This window comes from Chinchilla lanigera, unplaced genomic scaffold (genome assembly GCF_000276665.1).
Source record: "Chinchilla lanigera isolate Chin_1 unplaced genomic scaffold, ChiLan1.0 scaffold00028, whole genome shotgun sequence".
NCBI lineage: Eukaryota > Metazoa > Chordata > Mammalia > Rodentia > Chinchillidae > Chinchilla > Chinchilla lanigera.
Window position 1 is genome coordinate 3,005,312 of NW_004955429.1, and position 9,195 is coordinate 3,014,506.

Here is a 9,195-nt window from a genome sequence, read left to right on the forward strand (position 1 = left end):
GCAGCTCCCTGTGCGCCGGAAGCCCTCCTTCTGGGAAACCACGAGGCCGGGAGTGAGTCACCGGTCCAAAGACCCAAAAAACCGGCGCTCCCCACCCAAGGCTCCCCGTGCGCTGGGGGCCCACCCTCCGGGAGCCTGACTAATGTTATTTTTTAAATTGATTATAAGTTTTAGAATTTGAATATCCTCAAGCAATGGAAAACTTTCATGCTATAGTAATAAGAGATTCAGAATTATTAAATGACAACTTTTGGGTAATATCATGATTAATATATGGAGAAGTTTTAGAATTCATTGAAAATATTAGGCTTACTCCTTGTCTTATGTGAGTTATTTTTAGACAGACTGTTACATTACAGAAATAAGATGCTCCTATTTTTGGCATAGAGGTAGGGTATGAACAGGGTCTTCATTCACATTATTTGAGCCCAAAGCCTTGTCTCTCAACTAAGCATAATAGGACTGGTCATGTGCTTTAATGTTGGATATGATGAGAGACCCAGAAAAGATTTCTTTTGAATTGAATTGAATAATGAAGCCCAATTGATAAATGCTTCCAGATATTTGGACTGGCAGAAAATTCTCTACATAGGTGTTTAAAATTCAAATAGTGCTTCCGAACAAAAATAAGTAAACCCAATAACCTTAACATATACTTGAAATAGATCAAGTTACATATAGATTTTGGAACTTTCAAGTTTACATGTAATATGCTCAGCACTCACATCTTCATGAGGAATTTCTGCTCTTTGCACTAAAAAGATAACCTGAAAGAGGCTGAGGCAGGAGGACCATTGAGAGTTTGAGGCCAGCCTGGGCTACAAAGTGAGCTCAAGGCCAGCCTGAATTGCATAGCGAGACCCTGTTTCAAAAAGACAAGAGAAAGAAAAAAGAAGATAACCTGAAAGTTGACATTCATGAAGAGAAAGAATAGTTAAAGGGGAAACAGATCTTCATGTCCACTTTGCTACTGTTGGCCTTCTTTGCTTCCTTAGTTGAAGCAGAGTGAACCTGTCCTGGGTTGATAAAATAGTCCTGAGAACTCTATTCTTACAGGCTGTGATGGGAAAATAGAAACCTGAAAGAATAAGTATGGTTGCACTATTACATTATGAGTGGGAGGCAACAGAGGTCAGAATAAAGATGTAATTCTTGCTGACTTTTATTTCACCCAATTGAAAATATTGAATCCTGTTGCCTACATGAACAAGAACATCTAGAGTGCTTTTTCACTTCCAAATGTTTAACTTCTCTTCTGGGGATACAGCAGCACTTAGAGCTATCTGTAGAAGAATTATTCAATGCCTTTGCAAATCAGCTGTGCAAGTTGTTTTCCACTTCAAAACATGCACCACGTTCAATTTTCAGGTTTCTTTCTTTACATTTCTGGGTAACATTTTGCAGTTTTCATTTCTAATAATCACTAAGATCATGCTGATAAATGGTCAAGATTGAGACTTTATGTTTGAAGGCATAATAACAAATATAGCAATTTTGCTTCCTTGAGTGTTTGTTGTACTTAAGGGTCTCCTTGGACTTCACTCTGCTTTTCTGAAACTCATTTGTTGATTTATTGCATCATCAATTCATTTATTAATTCATGTGTAATTTATTGAGCTCAACAATCACACTATGTGAGAGAAAGGAGGTGTGGTAGGGGATATAGGTTAAAGAACAAGTAAATTTAGCATAAGGTGAAGATTATAACAGATTTAGACTTGGCAATGATGAGGGATCTTAGCCTAAGGGACTTACTAATGGCATGACTAAAGCATGGATGGAGTGGAGAGGGCAGGAAGTAAACCTGGTCACGTGCAGCTGTCCCTGTCCTTGGTGTTGACCAAGCTCTTCACTTGTTAGGATAAGGAAGGCTTCCTCAATACCGGGCCTGTGGTGATTATGATCTCCACTGAACCAGATGGAGGAAAGGAATAGAGAAATGGAGGAACACAGACACAGCAGATTAAGAAGATAGTATGGAGAACTGCTAATTCAGTGATGCTGAGACTTTGAAAGAGTAGAAGTAGAGATTTCAAATAATGAATTGGCAAGAAGAAAGTTTTTGCTTTTGCAAAAGTAAGCTGGAGTCTCCAGTGTTTTCCACAATGCTCTTCTTAGGGGCTCACAGCCTTTGCAGAAGTGTTAGCAATCTGAATTGAAGGCTCAAATATCCCCCTCAGTGAAGGAAGGCAGAGGGGGCATTACAAAGCATTGATAATAAAAGAAAAGTTACTCAAGGACCTAAACAGTTTACTATGGCAAGAACATAAAGTGATGTAAAGATAAAACGATGAAAATGTGGCTTAGAATTATATGATGGGGAATCTTGTATGTATGTAGAACTTAGCAGCAGGAGCTAGCAAAGTCATTTTGATGAGGTCTCAAACTCCATGGAATCTAAAATTTTTGGATAAGTATTTAAATTGAATAGTGGAGGACAATGAGTTTCTTTCATGTGTGTTGAACATATTATGTGTGCATATATATATATATATATATATATATATATATGTGATACATACAAACACACAGAGAGACAGGTAGATTAAAGAGTCAAATGGCTGATAGCCACAGAGATTCCTTTTTTTTTTTTTGGTTTTTCTCCGGTACCGGGAACCGAACTCACGACCTTGCGCTTGCCAGGCAGGCGCTTTTGCCACTGAGCTAAATCCCCAGCCCCAGCCACAGAGATTCTTAATAGTTACTCATAGTTAAACAAGAAAGCAAGCTAGTAGTGAGTGAGAAACAATGTTGCTTGGTTGTTTTGGTTTAGGTCTCAAATATTCTCCAAAATTCTTTTTATTATTATTTATTATTAGTAGTAAAATTATTAGTAGTAAAATTATTATTAGTAGTAAAATTATTAGTTTAGATATACATAATGATCATATCCATCATAAGGAATTTGTACCTGTACATAACATATCTTTTTTTATTTGTTTTTTTGAGGCAGGGTCTCACAATGTTGTGCAGGCCAGCCTTGAACTTGCTTATGTAGCCCAGGCTGGCTACATCTCATGGTGACTCTCCTACCTCAGACTCCCACGTGCTGGGATTACAGGCATGCACCTCATATGTCTTGATTCCTCTTTTTTTCCCATTTTCCTTGCCTCTCTTTAACCCTCCCTTATTTACAACGTTTTGCTTCCAATTTATTGTTCTTTTCTCATTTTTTTCTTTCCCCTTCCTTCTTTTTCCCCCTCCATGCTCCTTAGTCCCCCTTTCTTTTTGAATAGTTTCTTCTTATTTTACAATATCTAGTATACATTTTGGGTCTTCTTTACCCTTTTAGTTTCTCACATCAGAGAGACAATGCAATATTTTCACATGTGCGTCCAATTTATTTCACGTAAGAGTATGGTCTCAAGGTCCAACCATTTAGCAATAAATATCTCAAGTTTATCTTTCTTCATGCCCGAGTAGTACTCCATTATATGAAAAACACATCTTCTTTATCCATTCTTTTGTTGATGGGCATTTGGGCTGTTTTCAAGATTTACCTATTACAAACTGTGCTGCTACAAACATGGGTGCACATATAGTACTGGGGTGTGATGCTTTGAATTTATGTGTGTGGAAATGACTGGATCATGCTGCACGAATAATTTATGTGTGGGGATGATTGGATCATAGAGGCATGAATAATTTATGTGTGTGGAAGATGATTGGATCATGGGGAATGAATAATTTATGTGTGTGGAAGATGATTGGATTATGGAGACATGAATAATAAATAATGAAGAGCCTCCAGCTGGTTGGTTATTGTACCATTGCTAATAATTTTGAACACCATCCCTGCCTGCTCATACTGTGCCCCTCTCACTCCGGAGAGCACAGTGACACACGGTACTCTTTTGCTAGGTCACCCACACTATTACTACCCCTTCTGCTCCCTTCCCCCCCTCTCCTCCTTCCTAGAGACTGAACCCAAGACCTCACACATGCTAGGTGAATTCTCAGGGAGCTATGTCCTCAGTCATAGCACTGTATGCACAAAATAACATGAAAGTTTCCAGTTCTTCATCAGGTAAACACACACTAATGAATTGTCCTTTGAAATAAAGTTCCTCATGGTAACTGTGTTAGTCAGATTTTCATCACTGTAATAAAATCCCTGAGACAGTCAACTTTTATGAAGAGAAAATGTGTATTTCTGCTCACAGCTCATGGTTACTTGGTCCTATTTCTTTGGCCTGTGGTGAGGCAGTGTATCATGGCAGGACTGTGTGGTGGAGCACAATCAGAAAGTTAAAGAGAGCACAGAGGGAGGAGGAGGGGTTACCACAGCCCCTGCAAGGGGTGCCCCCAACAACCTAAGGGCCTCCCACATGGTCCCAATCTGGATGGTTTAGCGCCATGCTGGGAACATACAGAGCTTTCAGCCTCATTTAAGTTTCAAATTATGGTAGTAATTTTGTTTTTCCTCATTTCATTTCTTTTATATATTATCCTGGGTCATTTTAATACTTTTATACTACTCATGTTTCTGGTATTTTTTTACCAACTTCATGTAAAATATAAGCAAGTGTTTACACTCAAACATTCCCTGATAAGTCAGATTTAATGATGGCAGTGTTAAAAAAATGATGGCAGTGTTAGATTAATTTATAATTTTAAAAGCCACTCTTTTTTCCTAGATGTTGAATTTTCTGAATTTGGGTCTTGTTTGGAAAATGATTTTGATAAAATCATATCATTTTATCTGTAAATACTTCAATATGTATCTCTAAAAAGCAGGATGGCTCCAACACTTGTCACATCTGAAAAACAATAGATTTTTAATATCCTCAACTATCAATGCAACATTCAGCTTTCCTTAATTGTTTCAAATATTTTATTAAGTTTACATAATGGTTTAGTTTAATTGTTCTGGTATCAAGTTGAATAAATGGGGTTTAAATATAGTTTGTCTTATTATATTTCTTGTTGGTCAAATTAACTCCTTTTTGGTCCTGGGACTCCTTCAATTTGTCTCATGGCTGATTTGATGCATGTACAGCCAAACTGCTGTATTTTGAACCCACTTGAAGTAATAATGCCCCCCCTGGGTGGATAGGTCACCAGTTTGAAGCATAGATGATTCTGTGTGCTTTGTTTTGAATTTGATATTTAGGGATTTCCTGATTTTAATTTGTTTTGAAGTTTTGTAAAACATTTGTATATTTCAAAAGTCAAGTCAGTAACACATGTTCTTTTCAGAAAAGTCCAGTTCCTATTTCCAACCTCTTTTTTCTCCTACAGATAATCCTTTATATTTGGTTTATTATTATTATTATAATAATTATTATTACTTGAGATATGGTCTTGTTATGTAGTTTAGGTTGGCCTTGAAGTCACTGTGTAGTCCAGGCTGGCCTTAAACTCATGGCAATCCTCCTGTCTCAGCCTCCTGAGTTCTGTAATTACAGGCATAAGTCACCATGCCCACTCAATGGTTTATCTTTTAATAGTACAAGTGCATATGTGAGGAACTGTGTATTTTTTTTTATATTTTTCCCTGTTAAATGAATAATATTTGCATATCTTGCTCTTTTACACTGAACATTATTTTGGACAATCACTTCATAGTAGCACGTAGAAGTGATAATTTTTTCTTAAGCTTGTAAAGTATTTCTTACTTTGTAATGAATACATTTACATTCAAGTTGCATTTAAAACAGACCTGGTTCTGTTCAGTGACAGCTTTTGGAGTTCAGGAACTCCCAAAGCAACTAGTGATGGTAAAGATAATGAGATCAAGGCACATAGCAAAGGCAATTTGAGTACGGTTTTTCAGTGCTCGGAAATGAACCTGGCAATTGAGGTTGTTATGCCGGACAAGCACCCCACCACTGAGCTACACCCTCAGTATAATTTTTTAATGGACTACAAAAGTGGAAAAAATTTCTAAATTAAAAGACATTTCAGTAATATGTGATTTAAGTATATACATAACTAGGTTAAATGAAATATTACCAACAGAAGGACATTTGAGTATTTCATGCGCATCTCACAGTATCTCTTTGTTCAAAGTTGTAGGAAATCTCCTCTGGTACAGCTTGTGCCTGCAGTTACAGAAAAAATCCTTCCTTCTCTTTTCCCCTCTCTCCCTCCTCTTCTCACAGGGCAAAACTTTCCTGGCTGGGATGATTTTTAGATATTGACTCTTATTTTGTAACTTTATTGTTATCCAATGCCAACTGAAGACCATAGATTCCTGGTACTGGCTAAATCCAAGAGCAGGAGGAGGAACAGCAGGGTTAGAAGAGGACTTCAGAACCCTGGCAGTTCTTGGGTGTACCAAGGCTTCCAGAGGAGTTGCTTGTGTGGCTTTTTAAAGGGCTACTTTTACCAGGAACAGTGTGAGAAAACACTAGGAAGTTTTCCGACTTAGTTTCATGTTCCTCAGCTGTTGGCTACCTTCCCATCCTACTGCACTGCATTTTCACAAGAAATATATATTTTAAGCTACTTCATTCTCAGCTCCTTTTTACTTCCTCTCCCGTTTCAACATTCCCATGTTTACTTCCTTTTCTTTGTCTCCTATTCACTGGTATCTTCCACTGTACAGAGTCATCACTTTCCTCTTCCTTAATATCAGTTTCGGAGAGTGCTCAACTAATTTTTTCTGTGTAGTGAGATATTACTGTGGAGCCTCTGTATTAGTCAGCTTTACATGATTTTAACAAATACCTGAGGTAACCAACTGACAAAGGGAAAGGTTTCATTTTTGAATGGTTTTGACAGCTTCATTCCCTGATTGGTTCATGGCTCATGGTTTTGACAGCTTCATTCCCTGATTGGTTGACTCTTGCTTTTGGCCTGTGATAGGACAGCACACCAAGGTGGACATGTGTGGCAGAGCAAAACTGCTCACCTCATGCCAGGAGCAAAAGAGAGAAAGAAGAAGAGCCTGGTCCCACAATACCCTTCGAGGGCACACCTCTAAAAGCCTGACCTCTCACTGGACCCCACTCTTAAAAGTTTCTAGCACCTCCTCATAGTACCACAGTGGGAAACAAACCTTGAACACGTGAACTTTTGGGCGCCATCGAAGATCCAAACTCTAGCAGCCTCTAGGGCTGCCTTAAATGAGTCCTTGGAATGGTCACAGATTCTCAGTAAACTCTTGAACATTTGGTGACAAAAAGGATACAATAGTAATAGCATTTTTGACCTATTATATCTATACCATTGGAGTACTGCCTTAGATGCCTTCTACCTAGTAGAAATTCTTGTTTGGTAATTCAGTTTACAACTAAATTCTACTTTAAGAAATTAGGCTATCTCATTTTCACTTATCCAAATAATCTTTTTCTTTTATCTCATATAAACATAAAACATACCAAATATGCACACAATGCAAAATATTGATATTTCCTTTATGTATATGTGTATTTATTTATTTCATGTTGGTAACTGGACCAAGATAAGCCTGCACTGTACTACAGCCCCCAAATATTGATAATCTTAATTTCTTGGAATTATTGTTTCATGAGTTTCCAAAATTAGAATACTAGCAAGTATGTACCAATATGCCAATTGTTGTGATTGGTTGGGCTTTCATTCTGAGACACTACAAACGTTATACATTTTATCACTTCTGCCTATGATGCTATGAATTCTTTCCACACTAATTTGGATCTCGATTGGAGCGCTATGGGCTGGGCAGTTTAGGCATCTTTTCTGGAGTAGGTAGTTATATCAGGATTGGGGCCACTCACTGGTTCTTGAATTTTTTCAACAGTTTACCTGTCACTGGAGGCAAAATTTGATGCAAAGACTATGGAGCCATTCTTTGTACATTTAATGCTCTCGGTTTATATTAAGTGCCTCAGAATAGCCCTGATACAGGGCAACTATAACTTTCACACTTAGAAAAATTACCCTGCATCTTTCTTCTCAAAAATTTGCAGAACTGAATTATGTATCTTAAAATGTTCTATTTTAGGATGCTACCCTCCAATTCAGCATGGAATTTTCATTCAAGTAGCTCTGTAGGCTTTGCCAAAACAAATGTAGCTTTAGCTGATGTGCTGAGGGTAGCACAACCCCAAACTGTAAATGTGTGAAAGGAAAATGCCCTGCAGAGCTGAGTGTGCAACGCCCCCGAGCGGTTAAATGTGGCCAGCGTGCATTCAGAACAGTGAAGTCAGTCTGGCTCATCCACTGAGGTTTTTCTTTCCCTCATAGAGAATCAGAACAGAGACATGTAGAGGCCCAGAGAGTAACCCAGGACACCAGTGCAAGGTCTCTTTATAATATATGTTAGCAAATCTTTCATTTGAAACAATTGTGAATGTCTGGTGTCTTCTCAGTTGGTTTCCCAAAACAGAAAACTCAAATATGGGTGATACTTGATTTAAAACTGCATATTATGCTGTAGAGCTGTGGCTTAGTGGTACAGCACTTACTTAGCATGCACGAGGCCCTTGGTTGGACATTTAGCAGTGCAAAACAGCAACAGCTACAACAGCAACAACATTTGTGTGTGGGTATATATATATTTTTATACACATAGATATAGTCTTTAACAAAGCCCTACATATTTCTGCCTATTGCTTGGGAAGTGTCAAAATAATACTTTGGCTGTGGTGAAGTATTAAGGAAGTGAAGTATGAAGAAGGAAAAAACTGGAAGAGCATAAATGGAAAGGACTACAGGAAAGAGAGATCACAAGAATAGAATGATGGGGTAGGGTTGAGAAGAGGGGACAACAATCAGGGCATACATTTTAAGGAAGACATGCAGGATTAAGAGGGTTGAGAGGGAGGCAAGAGAATAAAAAGTGACCGCTGCCACTTTGTGACTGGTGAGTTCAGGGAAGGAGCTGAGCAGCTGTGGGGGAAGAGGAATGAAGAGTGTGGATGGACTTCCCAGGATGAAGTCTCTCCCACTTACTATTTTAGCAGGATATGTGGATGCTGAGTGGGACAGAAAGTTGGGTCAGAGAACCGAGATGAAACTGTAAGAACAGGATAGATAGGAAATGGGTGAATCTAAGAAAAATACTCAGATAAAGACCAAGTGATAGGGCAAGAACCAGGTGAACCTTTCATGGTTAGAAAACGTAGGAACAGAGCTCTGCCCTGGGTGAGGAGCCCCTGATATCCTCCTCTGGAGTTAGGACTAAACATAATGCATGGCTTTTAGGGCTGTATGTGATAGCAGACAAAGGGGCAGCAATGTAAGGACTGATGTGAGAACATATTTAGC